Below are 16,221 nucleotides of genomic sequence, written 5' to 3' on the forward strand. Positions count from 1 at the left end.
CTTGTGGTGTCATCCCCTGTGATTGCTCACCATTCTCTCATCTTGTCGTGATCTGGCCCTAAACCGTCTCCAGGGTAGTCTTGATATTTGTGTGAATGACTGGCTAAAGTTTTCTGCAACATAATTATGATAGTTTAAACTTAAATACATTCCTTGAAGTCAGAATACACAAGGTGTTTGTCAAATAAAGGGGAATCTTGACAGACGCTCAGTGTAGTGGACCATCTTGATACATCCTCAATAGAAGAAAAAAGTTATTAAAAATACTTTAAAATTGACCATAAAAAATATTGTTGTATCTGTAACTGCATTCTTTTATGCTATTTTGTGTATTTTCTAACAAAACTTTTCCGTTCTTGGTCTGAGACACTTTCCTTCTTTCTCTCTTTGCTGTAAATTAGATAAGACATGAAATATTGTGCTAGTAGTGGAGACTCAGGGTGCTCTGCTCCCATGTCTCTGAAGTAGCTAAATGCACATATTTACACTCACACCATATGAAGAGTGTTCATATCTGCAACAATCGATGTGAACTTTGCTCTTTGCTCACACAATACCTTAATTTTATTGGCTAAGAGGATTTTGACGGTGTTGTTGAAAGAATGTCTATTTTGTTCTGGCAAATGTCCATCATGAATGCTTGATTATTATTGGTCTAAGTGTGACACGTCTTATAAATTGGGCGGAACATCAGGGAATAATTTCTCACGATTACAGACAGAAAATATCCAAGCTAACAGTTTTTTAAATATTTTTTTTTAACTCATATTGGACATGGAACAGAACCACCGTCGCTCTCCGCTTTTCAAAACGTTAGCCTTGCTAACAGCGGCTCTAAGGTCCCACAGAGCTGTGTCTGATCTGGCGCATGCGGAGGCGCGATCTTCTTCACCAGCCGTAACGATGACCCTGGATAATCCATACACGACTGTGCTGATCCTGCGCTTTGGGTAAAAACTGATGAGTTCGTGTGAGTTTACTGGGCTTAGCAAGAAGCAGGGAGCTGTCAAAATATGGATGTTAATTTTAAAGCATCGGAACAAGTTTACAAACATCAGAAACTATTCTTCTCCAGATGGCGATTTGAAAGCCAGCTCCAAGAGGTGAGTACAGCCAAAAACAGTCTGATTTATCCTCCATCAGTCGCAGCTGTTTTGCTTTGCATGTCGTATTCAATGATGCTTAAAGTCAGTGATGCTTTCGAACGGGTTTCAGTGACTGGAAACACGCAACAGAAAGAGCGAAAAAACAGCGAAACACAGAAAAGTCATGGGACTACTCTGCTCGCGTGCGCTCAACGCGAACTTTAAAAAGCGCTACTAGCTTTAGCCTCTCCAGCTAGCAGCAGCAGCAGCAGCAGCAGCGGGGGGAACTGTCCTACTGCTACAGGCGAAAGTCCAAGGTTTGCAAAATAGCTCCTGTGCATCATGCCCTGTCCTGACAGCTAAAATCCAGTCATCACCGAATAAAAGTTTTGACCAGGTTTGGCTATCAGAGGGGAAATACTTTACCCTGATTGTCTGAGCTTTGTAAGGAAATAAACCCGATAATTACAGAGAAAGATACAGTTGATAAAAATTGAAAGAGAAATGGAGATAAAGATAGAAATGAAGAAGGAAAAATAAATACAGTACTGAACACACAGGATGAATAAAACATTGTCAAGTTTTTCTTCCTTAGGAATCTTTTGCGAATATGTAGACATATTCAGGACGTTCAAGTACTTCTTTAATAAGCATCATCATCAGTGCTGAACTATATAACGTGCTTGACAGGCTTGCAAGTAGTGCTTTGGAGTTCAAGTTGCTACCTGAAGCCCCTCAACTCCTCTGTTTTCATGTCAGCATCATTTGAAAGTGAAAGACCTGCATGAGGTCCCGTCTGTCAGTGAAGGACTTAATGCACATGCCTAAGTGCATCACAAAAGAAAACCAAAAACCTGTGGCCACATAAAGGAGGAGCTATATTTTTGGAGAACTGAGTTTTCCCTGGTGTTTGTGTCCAAGTAAGAGTGTATAGTGAGCTGCCAGAGGATCTGTGTAAAAGGTGATGTGTGACAGACAATAGACTATGAGAGATTTGGAACTCTAGGACAAAAGAAAAAAGGAATTCTGAGAGGGGAGCAGATTGAGGTTGACGGAGGACAGATGGATCTGTGTCTGATTTCTGTTAGCTTTACCAGAATGGAGAAACAACAAAACACAATTCATTCTGCTTTCAGTATTCATCTAAAATCTGCTCAGCTGGCCTTTGTCCTTCTACTTTGTTCTTTCATATATGTAAACTTTAGCCCCCACTCAAACCCCACCCAGTCACTATGATGAGCCCATAAGCATCTATTGTGTAAATGTTTTCATGCCTTTCAGTATATCTAACACTACTTTGCACATTTGACTGAGACTGTGTTGCAGACTCTTAAGTCACAGATAGCTTCCCACATAATGTAAGATGTTCACAATTTATTAACTAATGACGTACCTGAAAAACATAACCTGATGATCTTGACAGAGGCATCTTATTCCTGTTTGATCATCTCAGGATAAACTTTAGCAATAAATCACCAATAAGCTATTTCAGTTCAGAAAGAATCTAATTATGGATTCTTTTCAAGAACAGACTTGTCTATTTTTTTTCGATGAAGCGGTTTTCCCTCCAACACCTTGAGAGAAGAATGAGCAATTGTCTACTCCAGATGATCAATGCAATTAACTGGCCGTTGGATTTGTTCATCAGAACAGGCCACAGTAACATCTTGTGTCTGGACAGTAAAAAATAGCTTTTTTTATTGTCTTTTATTTTGTTTTTGATGCTTTAACCATGTTGGACTGGAGCAGGGATTGAGCGTGGCAGACCTGCGGCTACTGGTAATTAAAATTTTATTTCAATGAGTGGTTTGAGTACTGAGTCTGGTAGTGCGACCATGTTCTATTTCAACTTTTTTTCCCCTTTCTCTCATTAACCCGCTTAAAATTAAGGATGGACTGATTTATCAGTGCTGATTTTCTTAATTTTTGGAGATCAGTGATCGGCTGATACTTGCATGTGAAGCCGATCTTCTCTACCTCAGCAGAGGTCCAAATATCAGCCTCTGTCCTCTTCTGCTCTGCAGTGAGAGATTTGACTGACAGACCGGCTCACCAGGCCATGTCTACACATTTGCAGTTAACAACAGTCACTCCACTTTTGCCAACTCAGCAACTTTTTTGCTAAAATGAGTGACATTTCTGACCAAAAAATTATCGGTCAAAATCTGAATTGGTGGGTCAGGATTTTTAGAGATTGGTAATCAAAGATTGGCCAAATAACTGCAATCGGTGCAGCCCTACCTAAAATATGTCCACATCCAACCATTTTCTTACACCCTTGTCCCTAGTGGGCTCGGGAGGGGTGGTGGTGCCTATCTCCAGCGAGACATTTCGGGCGAGAGGCCAGTCGCAGGGCAACACAGACTCAGACAGGACAAACAACCTTGCATGCACACCTACGGAGAATTTAGAGCGATCAATTAACCTGACAGTCATGTTTCTGGACTGTGGGAGGAAGCCGGAGTACCTGGAGAGAACCCACACATGCATAGGGAGACGTGCAAACTCCATGCAGAAAGACCTCGGGCTGGGAATTGAACCCAGGACTTTTTTACTGCAAGTCAACAGTGCAACTGCGCCACTGTACAGCCCAATATGTCCGCATATTCCTTACAAATGTGCTAATTTATGTCTCTGTTGTCCCAGCCACTAATGCTTATGCTAAAGTTCTGTAGCCATCTCTGCTATCTCTGCTATGTTTACTACACAGCTCGCTCTGTCGCTGTGATCAGCCATAGCACTCATAACTTAGACTGTCTTGTTATGATGTGGAAAGTGCCAACCATGCAGATTTTAATGTCACTAAATGATTGCTCAGTTTACTCACGATAACAAATTTTGCTGAGCGCTTAATTGTCTCAAAAATTATTGCGATAAATGATAATATTGTTTGAAGACCATTTTAAACTGATGTAATGGTAATGATATAATGATGTCATGACAGCACATCCTGCCAAAATAAATGCACTTTATTTTCAAAACACTGGAACTGGTAAACAAAATAAACAAAACAACCAAAAACATAAATAAAATGGACTCTCAGTCTCCATTAATAAAAAATGAACTTGAATAAAAACTAAACACAACATGAAACCAAAGTGGAAATAAAAACTAAATTCAGTCACAAGAGTACAGATTATGAAGTCTGTATATTCTACTTCCCTTTAATAACCATTAGATTTAGATAGAGAAGATGGGCATATCCGACTACCTGATGCAATAGTTCAGTCCTCCGTTACACCAAGGAAATGAGGAAGAGAGCAGTCAGAGCACCGGAGTCGAGTCTTTTTTCATCCAGTGTCAATAGAAAGACAAAAAGGCAGGAAGAAACGATAAAGCCAACAAATTAAAACGAGGTTGATCATTTTCATTAATCATGCGATTAATTGAGTTATTGTTTATCACGACAGGCCTATACATATAAAAAAGTTAATGAATATAATTTAAGATTGGTTAAAAAACTCCATAACCACCACCAACACAAATATGTACGGAGCATAAAATATCCAGATATCTGGATATACATGAATCCAAACTACTGGTTATTTCTGTTACATGTTTCAACAGCGTCCTGTAGTACATCGTTGTCTTTAAAGTACCTTGTTGTTTGGGTTGCAGGCTTTTGATTGGTAGTAACACACATGTGGTGTGAATGACTGGGGTGAGAGCTGCTGGATGCTCTCTCTGTCTCCTCCATCCACTCTCTTGTTTACTGTGTCCTGCTGCGATGTCTGGCCATACAGAGGGGAGAGAAAATAGACATACTCTCTTTTTTTCTTGCCTCCTGCTTCTTTCAATCCTCCTCTCTGTATTTTTTTTCTTTTTTGAAAACAAAACAAACTATGCTAACTAAAATCCAAAGAGGCAAAGCACCACACAAACTAAACAGTGATGAATTCAAACACATTTTAAAGAGCGGTTTAAACAATTTTAGAGAGCAAATCATTCTTTTGAAGGTTAATTCTATTTAATCACAATTTTGTTGTAGACTTTGGTAATCTGTTTTAAAGTACCAGTGCTGTATTTAAAGGTCTGTCTTCTCTGTTTTCATGTCCTCATGAAAATAGAGAACGTTAACACAAAGCTTTAAATAGCTGGGTAAGGTGAGAGTTTGTCTCTTAAATTGACTGAAGATGAATATATGAACTAAAAACTGGAGTATAGACATTTTTATAAGCGTTTGTGAGCCTTCCTCTTTATTATTAAAATGAATATCATTTCAGATTTTTGTGTAACTTTTCTTCAGTTTAACTTGGAGAGTTGTTGTAATTTTCCAAACTACAGAAAAGTTATTGTTAGGGAAGTTCAAATATGGAACATTGGACTGATATTAATAGTGACATTACTATGTAATAGTAACATTGCTGTTATGTTACATTTACCGATATTTGATTTTATAATTTTTTTTATCCAATTACGCTATTAATCATGAGAATAATCGATAGAATACTCGATTACTAAAATATTGGTTTACAGCAGCCCTATACAAGTGTATGACTTCATGTCAGTATGATGGGTACATGATGGGTACATGATGGGTACATGATGGGTACATGATGGGCACATGATGGGTACATGATGGGTACATGATGGGTACATGATGGGTACATGATGGGCACATGATGGGTACATGATGGGTACATGATGGGTACATGATGGGCACATGATGGGCACATGATGGGCACATGATGGGCACATGATGGGTACATGATGGGTACATGATGGGCACATGATGGGTACATGATGGGTACATGATGGGTACATGATGGGCACATGATGGGTACATGATGGGTACATGATGGGTACATGATGGGCACATGATGGGTACATGATGGGTACATGATGGGTACATGATGGGTACATGATGGGTACATGATGGGTACATGATGGGCACATGATGGGCACATGATGGGCACATGATGGGTACATGATGGGTACATGATGGGTACATGATGGGTACATGCACCACTTTGAGTGGTCAGTATTACTGGGAAATTGTGATATTGTGATTTGTCTTTTATGGTTGGTAATCAGTTTTTGCTCTTTGCAACAGTTTGAATATGGATGCCAAAATAAAACAGCCAGGCATTCTTTGTTTATGCGGTCCACTTTATGAATTTATCCATAACATAATTCCCAGTTCTGTTTGAACCCCATCCTGAAACCCTGATGGGATGGGCCCTCCTCTTTTCTACTTGAGAACCTTGATTCTGCAGGATGAAGCCAGTAAAGGAGATATTACTCTGATTGTCTTTTTCATTTTCTTTACCACAGGAAGTATTCCTGGATCAGTTCTACTGTGGTTTTGTGTCAGTTGTTGGCAGATGGCTGTTCACACTGAGCCAGGTTCTGGTTCTGCTGGAGATTTCTTCCTGTTAAGGGGAGTTTTCTGTTCTGCATGCTCAGTGTGAGGGATTTCTGCAGTCAGTGACTTAATGAAATTTGCTGGGTTTTCCTAAATGTTTTAACAAATTTGAATCATGAACTGAAATTGACTCCATTGTAGGATAACTAGAGTCAATTTAGAATATGTCTGTATTATTGGATTAGATTTATTTATTTGTTTTGGCAATGTGTCTGGAGACGACATGCGATTTGAACTGGTGCTATTTAAATAAACTGAATTCTGTTCAGAGGTCAGACTGGATTACAAACTCTGAGAAGGTACTAATTCTGCATGCTATCTGAACCAGGTACACTCCCATATTCACATCCACATTCACATTGTTTCACTGTCTATGAATTAAACAGTTAAAACTGTTACTGAAAATATGTATGTTTGCCTCAGATGCCTCAAGAAAAATTTTTAAAAGTTTGAAATCTTAATGTCTAAGATCCTGTTTGGGCGACCTCTTTTAGTCATGTTGAATCATTTTGTTGGGGGAAAATATCAATGCTTTTTTCTTTTTTTTCAGAATAACACATTTTGAATAACATTTCCTGCTATTTTTAGTTTTTTCATTTAACTGGTTACTGGTGGACAAAAAGAATTAGCATGGGGACAATTTTGACTTCTGACATGTCGAACAGTTTGAATTACTAGATAAATAGATGAATCTGAAAGAAAGACAAAACGGAAACAGAAGAGCAGAATGCGAGCGTTTGAAGGTGTGTGTGTGTGTGTGTGTGTGTTTGACATGCTGCAGAATGCTTCTACCTGTAAATGTCAGCCAGTTGTTCTCAGGGATGACAGCTAAGAAATCAGTGGTAAATCAGGCTGGAAGCCTGCTAAAGAGGTGATTAATAAACATGTCATCTATGCGTGGATGCATCTGTGAGTGTAAAGAGGTGTGTGTGCATGTGTTTGGGTCTGCTGACATAGACCCTATTTTCTTTAAGACAGAAAGAAGGTGAGTATGGATAAAGAAGATCTGAAAAACATGGACAGAATTACATGGTAGGATGGAGGATTATTAAGTTGTGTTGATTAAAACAGAAACAGAAAGAAGCTTCAAACTGCTGCATTTCAAAGGGGACAGGTTATCTCTAGTCTCTAAAACAAAGGCGATTTTTTTTTCTGTTATCCAGTTCTAAGAAAAAACAGAGATTTTCTCTGTTTTTGCATACGTCTACCTTTCTGTCTGCAGACTCCACAATCCAACTGTGCTCCATTATTCCAGAAACAGGATGCCGCTTCCTCTTTGTCGTTGTTAAAATAAAAAGAGAGATGGTAAAGCTTCGCCCTTCATCACACTTAGCCCGGCGACCGTGCTGCTCTCTAATGGAACTTCATCCATTTCAAATGACAGAATCCATTATGGCTGCATGCACTGCTCTTCAGCGCAAGTGTTGCATGCACTGGATTTATTCTAGTTATTTGCTGATAATGTGTGCAAACTAAACTGAGCCACATTTTTTCTCATGCACATGCTTAGCTTGAGGTGGGGTGGTGGATGTAAGACACTTAGAGAAAATCTACAAATACATTTATAAAGAGCTCTTGTATGATTATTATAGTTTGTGTAACAACTTGCTTGTTTTTATTTATTTAGAATTTTTCTTTAAACCAAGCTCTGGGTTCTTATTGTGGCTAATGCTTTGCCTATGGCTTATGTAATGCTTAAAATACCATCTGAGAGCTCCCAGCTTTCATAAGGTTTAGAGAAAATAATATTTTTATTCTAGATATTTATTATTATTTTATATTATGGGGCCCAAAACAAGACTATGTATAACACTTCTTCCCTGATCCCCCTGTATTTTCAGGGGCCCCGGGGTCACAGCTGCCTATGAAAATCTAAAATAAGCAAATTTTTGCCACTTCTTCTGCAAATACTTAAAACTGTCTATTTCAAAGGGGCAGTATTATGTGTTTTCCAGCCACATAAAATCATTTTATAGCACAATCTAGTGATTTTATTACCTTCAGTTGTTATGAAAATGCTGTTTATAGCAAATATGACTTAAAATAAATTTGACTTTGTGATTTACTCCCTGGGCTGCACAGTGGCGTGTTAGAACCTAAACAGTTCTAACACCAAACATACCACAGCATGCATTAATACCACGTCTACAATCTTCCTTACTTCCACTTTTAGGGATACAGCCGATCAGCAGTAAGGAAAATTGATGGCATTTTTGGACTAGCTTCGTGAACTCCAGACAACAGTGTGTCAGTGAGCATTGTGTCTTGGTGTTCGATCTTCTCAGGCTTCATTTTCTGTCAAATATTTTAGAAAAACTATGAGAATTGATAGATTTTTTATGAATAATTTGAAGTTACATTCCACAGAAATCTGTGAATACTGTTGAGGGTCCACCACATTAGCCTTTTTAGCATCTAACATAACAACGTGTTTTAGGGGCAAACATTATTGAAAAACACAAACATTTCAAGGAATCACAGAATGAGCATCTGACTTTTTTATAATTATTGTTGAGTTGAGGAACTATGTAGTTGTTATCTGGATTTAATGAAATGTCGTCAGAAAATGTAAAGCAAAATGTTAAATTAAAAAAATTGTCAACAGGTGTTCTACTCATGATTAAAACTGTTAGGAAGTACCAGTTTACCCAATTCACCTCCCCATCACCAATCAGGGAGCTTAGGATGAGAATATTGACCGTGGAAACAAACGGAAATATCTAAATAATTTATTTCCTCCTTTAAACAGAGGTTCTACTTCTCTGTGATAGACTAGTGTAAAAGAAGAACAACTTTCAGGCATTCTGCAATGTGCCACAGCAATTTAATGTCACCAGACAGGGTTTGTTACCGAGCAGTAACATACATTCAGAAGGACTTTTTGATTAGCCAATCATATTTTGATTTGCATTATTGTTGTTGACCCAATAAAGCTGATTCTGGTAACAGTGGAAATACCCTCAGCTGTTAGGAACCAGTTTATTGGTGCTTCACTGAGAGCTGTCAGTTTCTATTGGTCGATAGCTGTGAATACCAGAGGACATCCGTTGTCTCTATGCTATTTATGGCTTGTTGTCTGTATTTTGTAGCTATTTCAACTATCACTGCTGCTGTGGCCATGAACCAGCTGTTAGGTTTCTGTTGTTAGAAAAGATGAGTTTGTTTTCAGATACATCCAGACATCTGCAAGTCTTTAGACTTTCCCCAGCAGAAGAATTGATAAACTGTAAGTCTGGTTTTAAAGTTGTTGCACTGACTAGCAGTCAGTTTTAGAATTAATTTTAAATTTTTTATCTCCACCTTCACTGCTTTATGGGATTAAATTCTATGCTTAATTCTTAAAGAAATAAGTCATTTTATTGAATTTTATTCAACTCTGCACTGAAGGAAAACTGAGAGGTTGAACTTGAACCAGAACATGAGCACTAACTGTGGACAGCTGTTTCTGTCAGTGGTGTGTATTGGGTGTGTATGGTTGTTGCAGAGGGTGGACGTTTGACCCTCCCCTGGAAGTGCTTGAACACTCTCATAACAAACAATGTGGTTACACCAAATAAACACTGATGTGTATTCTTGTATTTTATTGGTATACATGAGTGTGTATGTGTGTGTGTATGTGTGGCAGTGTCGCTTCCCACTAAACTGACACATTTTCAATCACACGGTTTATTCTGTGGAAATTGTTGAGAACGAGAAAAAAGACCAGATTTCTGCAGCTCTATGGGTTACAATAGGACAAGCCAGGATTAGGTTTTTTTTTTATTTTTTTTTTTTACTTTGTGCGAATGTGTGCGTGCGTGCGTGTGTGTGTAAAACCGTATGTGTATGTATTCCCAGACAATGCCCTGGTAGCCAATTTGTAATATATAGTCAGCCTTGAAAAATGGCCCAGATCTCCCCTTCGCTGTCTGCAATTTAGCTCTGCCTGCACCCGGCAATACCCATTGTGCTGCCTCCCACCACTGCCATTTTGGCTTGATGGAGTGTGTGTTTAGATCCAGTGTGTGTGCATTTCAGTGTGCTTTTACCTATAAGTCAGTCTTTTGATGTGTGCCGATGTGCACAAACCAGTGACATTGTTTATTCACAGGTTATTGAATTTCTGCTTGAGTATCTTTGCCTGTGTCATTGTGTGACTGTGTTTGTGTGTGTGTGTGTGGTATTGCATTGAAATTGTTTGCCCAAGTCTTTATCCTGTGAATGTAGTAGTTAATGTGGCACAGCAATAGGTCTGTCAAAATTAGAGAAAGGTACACAATCCAAATGAAAACCAAGAAAAAGTTGAGGAAGTAGCAAAAGGGATGATTGAACAAGTAAGGGGGAAAAAAGACAAAATCAGGGTGAAAAATTTTAAAATTAAAAAAATCTATGTATACGTACACACAAAAACAAATGATGGCAATAAGGTTTAATGAGAACACAGATTAACAGAACCAAAAAATTAGTTTATAAAAGTTAGGTAAAGGGACACAGGAAGACGAAAGAGGAAAAAATTTGCTGGACAGAGACAATAGGCAATGTAAGTGATGCAAGAAATGTTTGAAAACGAGAGAAGAACAGAGTGAGGAAAAAAGGAAAGGGAAAAAACAACAGGGAATGGGGACAAGAGGAAGAGATTATGGAAAGAAGAAAAGTCAATGTAGAAAGAGAAAAGAGAGAGCCAGAGAAATGGAGTAGCAGTGTGATGTTGCTGAAAGAAATAAGTGACGTGATGAGTGACCTTATGAACCTCATTCTTTCTCTGGAGATTGATTGTTTTACCAAAGGTCTCACTTCTGTTAATAGCAGACACAGCAGGGTGGAGAGGTCAGCTGTGAGAGTGGGTTTGTGTGACGGAAACTTCATTTAATAAAGAAAAAAACAGGACCATTTCTTTCTATTCTTTGAAATAAAAGGAATCTGACCTACAGTTAATTCATTTACATGAAAAGGAAAATATTAGTGAATCTATAATAAATAATATAGTATATGCAGCTCTGGAAAAAATTAAGAGACCACTTAAAATGATCAGTTTCCCTGATTTTAATTTTTATAGGTACATGTTTGAGTAAAATGAACATTATTCTATGAGCTACTGACAGCATGTCTCCGAAATTCCACGTAAAAAATGTAGTATTTATTTGCAGAAAATGAGAAATGGTCAAAATAATGAAAAAGATGCAGTGCTTTCAGACCTCAAGTAATGCAAAGAAAACAAGTTCACATTTAGAAACAACAACACTAATGTTTTAATTCAGGAAGAGTTCAGAAATCAATATTTGGAGGAATAGCCATGAGGTTTTCAATGGGGTTCAGTGCAGTGGTCTCTTAATATTGTCCATAGCTTTATATGATCATTATGAAAGTGATCATATAAAGCTGTACATCTATTCCCATAGTTGTGCAGCGTTGGGAACAACTGCCCATAGCTAGGGTACAGGTCGGTGATGTCATTTTCCACAATTCATGGTTCCATCGATTACAAGATGTAATCAAAGTAGCAAATACCTTCACACTATCACCATGTTTGTCGAGATGATTCTCCTTTGATGAAAAGCAGTGTTAGAAATGGTTCACAAACTGTTCCACTTTTGTTTTCTTAGTCCACAGAATATTTTGCCAGAAATCTTGGGGATTGTCACCATGTTCCAAAGTGAGGCGGGTCTCACTTTTGAGGTATTTGATGGGTTTTTGGTCAGCAGTGGTTTTAGTCTTGGATGCCCATGGATCTCAGTCTGCTTTTTATATCTGAATCATGACCCCTGACCTTCACTGAGGTGATGATCTCAATGCTTTAGTTGATGTTCTTGTTGTTTTTCAACCCCAGGATAAAACAATGCAACTCTTGCATTACTGACTGACAGCAGTAAAGATAGAGCAAAAAACGGGTGGATGGAAAGGCAAGGTTTTGTGCTTTGAAACCATCATTTTCATGTGATGTATGATCACATGAAATGTATGTATGATGTATTTTCCCTGGAATAAATGTAAAATAAGGCACCCAACACAGAGCTGTTATGGGAGGTTCCTCAGGGTAAAGTATGTGTTGGTGCTTCAGACTGAGGGCAGGAACCAAGTCATGCTTGAAAAGAAAACCACCATCTCCACAAAGTTTTTCTGCACAGGAAAAATGCAGTGCTGTAAAATTTTCTGGTATATGGCTTCACTGAATATATTGATCTATTGACCTCATTTGCCCAAATAAGATGATCCTGATTGTCTCTTGAATCGGCTTTGCTTCATAATCCATTCAAGGCTTGAAGTAAATTATGTTTTTCCCTTATCCTCAACTTTCTAAATGATCTACCTGGAAACAGCACTGTGCAAACAGCCAGCTGCTTTAGCGATGAGTTTCTCTGCCTTACATTCTTTAACTCTTCCTTGGCTTGGCGCACGCTGAGCAGGAGCGCAACAAATAAAAGTTAGGTAGGTCGGACAGCGGGACGTGGGGTTATACCTTTAGATCCTGAAAGCATAAAAAGCACCTGGTAAAAGCACACACAGGGTCAGGTGCAACCCCGCCAGAACGCGCACAGAGTAAAAAACTTGAGGGGTCCAAATGACCCCATCTCTTAAGACCAAGGCAGTGTTAAAAAGAAAGTAAAAATGTGTTGCATCTGTATGCTGGACAGTCTTCACTATGATGATTTTAAGCCAACATGTCTTTTGTTTGTTTATTAGTGGACCTCCTGTATTTGAAGGGGTTAGCAACCACGACCACCCACAAATAGCTGAAGTTTATGAATACTGAAACCCTTTCTAAAAATGCTTATAACTACCTATTATAGTTCAGACACAAAATATACCTTATATGCATTAAAACACATATTGGAAACATTGTTGGTTCTACCACAGAAGCTAACATCTGCGGTTTCTTATCTCCGCTCTTGATGGGACAGCCAATCAGTGCCAAGGAAAATGAATGTGGCTTCTGGATTGGCTGCTTTGCAAACGCTAACCAACAGCATGTCAAGTAGCATTGTGCCTTGCTGTTTCAGCTTCTCAAGCTGCAAATAGACAAATTACCAGCCAAAAATTTGAGGTGCATTCCAGAGAGAAATCTGAAAATAGTTTAATGTGGGAATACTGAACTGTGAATAGTTAAGTTCCCTGTGGCTCTGTTTGATTTAAATTCATATATTTATGTGTTAAGAATAAAAGAATACAGTTTTAATGTACCTAAGAAAATAAACAATGGAATCTGCCTGTCATTTACTATTAATTCAAATAATTCCTGCTGCTGCTCCATGGATTAACCATTGTCATGGTCCTGAATCCTTTTTCCAAATAGCCACACGCGTCTTATTTTTACTGCTTTTAAAAAGATTTTTAACAGATATGTTCCCTAAACTTGCATCAAATCAAAAAGCAATCCAATTTCTAGACTTTATCTGGGTCATTTAATCTGAAAAGCAGCTCTTTGTGTTCTGCTGTTGCTGTAAACTGAAACAGGTTATGCCAGCGCTGCCCTCACTTCAACCTCTGACAGGAACAATAGTGGGCAGCTTGCTTCAGAAAACTGTTTTACAGTAATACGTGTCCACAAAACAAGAACGACATTATCAATGGTTTCATGGTGCGCTACACAGTTCAGCTAATGTTCTCCTGGAAGCCGGAGAAACCGTTTCACTGTTTCTCCTTTTTTCTTTCCTCTCACTCTCCAGCCTCTCTTGCTCTGCCTCCGTTTCATAGTTTTTCTTCTCTTCTCACTTTTTATTTTTCTGACTTCTCCTGAGCTCCTTTTTTCAGTATGAAAAATCCACATCAACATGGGTTTTGACAGCCTGTCTTTGGTGGGTGTGTAAAATTTGAATAATTCTCTGTGCATAGACTCTGGGGCGGCTTTGTGTTTTGTATTTGACTGTGTCGCTTCGCCTTCCTGTCAAATCCCAGCCAGCATCGTTTAGCTTTACTATAAATATATAACGGAGAAATAAAGCAGCTAAACTGGAGTTGTATCTGTTTATTCCTGAATATTTTACAAACCTTGAGCTGTTTAGTCGACCAGTGGAAACGGCAAGAAAAATATATCTTTTTCTTGCTGTTTTTTTTTTTTTTTTTTACTGCTAGGTGACATTTAATCACTGAACGTTAAACAAGATGTTGAGACGCTGTTGGTTCCTAACAAGTTAAGTTAGGTTGAAATGCTTTGCTGGTTTATCTGAATCAGAATCAACTTCATTTACCAAGTTTGCAGGAATAAACAAGGAATTTCACTCTGGTTTTCATCACTGTCAATCAAAGAACAATCACAAAACAACAAACTACAATATAAAGCAAACTAGGGCTGTCAATGCAGTTAGTCTAAAACATTTAATGCCTTAATATTACATAATTGAGATTTACTAATTTTCACCTAAAAGCCTCTCTCTCCCGCTAAGGGTTACCTAGTTCACATCAGCTCTTTACATGGTTAACCACGGCTTTGTACAAAATTCATATATTCAGAGTCGCAAATGTGAGAGAAAAGATGAACGAGGAGTTAGATTGGTGGGCTCAGTGGCAACCAGGGGCGCGGTATAGGGGGGGAAAGTGATGACGATTCTAGGGGCCCTGACCAACAGGGGGCCCTCCACAATTTAATTATTTATTTTTTGTTCATAGAAATTAAAAAAAAAAATCGGGGCTCCGTCAATTACAAAATTAATCATATTGTATTTTCAAAGATTGTTTTTAGCAGTAAAAATGTTATGTTCCTACTCCCTGACAAAATATCGCACATCCATATTTGCCATGAACCCCCCCTATCTGCGTTAAATGGTTCGTTCCTGCTTGGATCGCTTCAGAGTGACACTGTTAGCAGCAGCCAGTGGAAGACACGAACGACCTTGACAGTTACTATGCTGCTAAGAAAAGTTATAAAATCAGGTTTAAAAAAAAGGTAACACTTTATTTGAAGGGGGTTGAATAAGACTGTCATGACACTGTCATAAACATGACATAACACCTGTCATGAACATGAATAAGCCTTCATGAATATTTATGACTGTTGTCATAAAGCGTCATTCGGTAAATTATGACACTTTTAATACAAAGTTGACATTATTCAAAATGTCTTCGTTATGACAACTTGACATTAACCAAGAAATCATTACTGTTTAAACTTTACCTTTAATAACATAAAGTTACCTCATTTTTAAAGTGCAATCAGTAATACTTTTATAACAAATTTAGATCAGTAATGATTTCTTGGTTAATGTCAAGTTGTCATATCAAAGACATTTTGAATAATGTCAACTTTGTATTAAAAGTGTCATAATTTACCGAATGACGCTTTATGACAACAGTCATAAATATTCATGAAGGCTTATTCATGTTCATGACAGGTGTTATGTCATGTTTATGACAGTGTCATGTCAGTCTTATTCACCCCCTTCAAATAAAGTCTTACCAAAAAAAAGAGAGATGGAGAGAGAGGGAAAGAGAAAGGCAAGAGTGTTAATTTATAACCCAGTTTTTTTCCAAGACAGGTGGGTAAACTGTGTGAGATGATCAACCATTTAGCATAATTAGCTTAGCTACAAACTACTGTTTGCCTCCTTTCACTAGCTTTTAATGAATTAAGGAAAAAAAATAACATATTCATATATTTAACTTGTCCCTTGTACCTTTTACCACTTAACAACAGGTGAGTCAGTCAGAGCAGCTCTAACCCACATCCCTCCTGCCCCATCCTCTCCTCTCCTGAGTGAAATAAAGCTGCCGTATGTCACTTTTAAATAAATATTTTTTCACATATTTGTTAAAACTGTCATTATGTTGTGACAGTATGGTATGAGAGGTAATCTGTGT

General features: G+C 38.1%; 1 protein-coding gene across 1 annotated transcript in view; it reads left to right on the forward strand.

Moving 5' to 3' along the window:
- npas3 (neuronal PAS domain protein 3) overlaps positions 1 to 16,221 on the forward strand; it is a 295,135-nt gene that overhangs the window by 58,717 nt on the left and 220,197 nt on the right. The window lies entirely within an intron of this gene.

Source organism: Poecilia mexicana, unplaced genomic scaffold, assembly GCF_051168715.1.
Source record: "Poecilia mexicana isolate PSO_F unplaced genomic scaffold, ASM5116871v1 scaffold_22, whole genome shotgun sequence".
Classification (NCBI taxonomy): domain Eukaryota; kingdom Metazoa; phylum Chordata; class Actinopteri; order Cyprinodontiformes; family Poeciliidae; genus Poecilia; species Poecilia mexicana.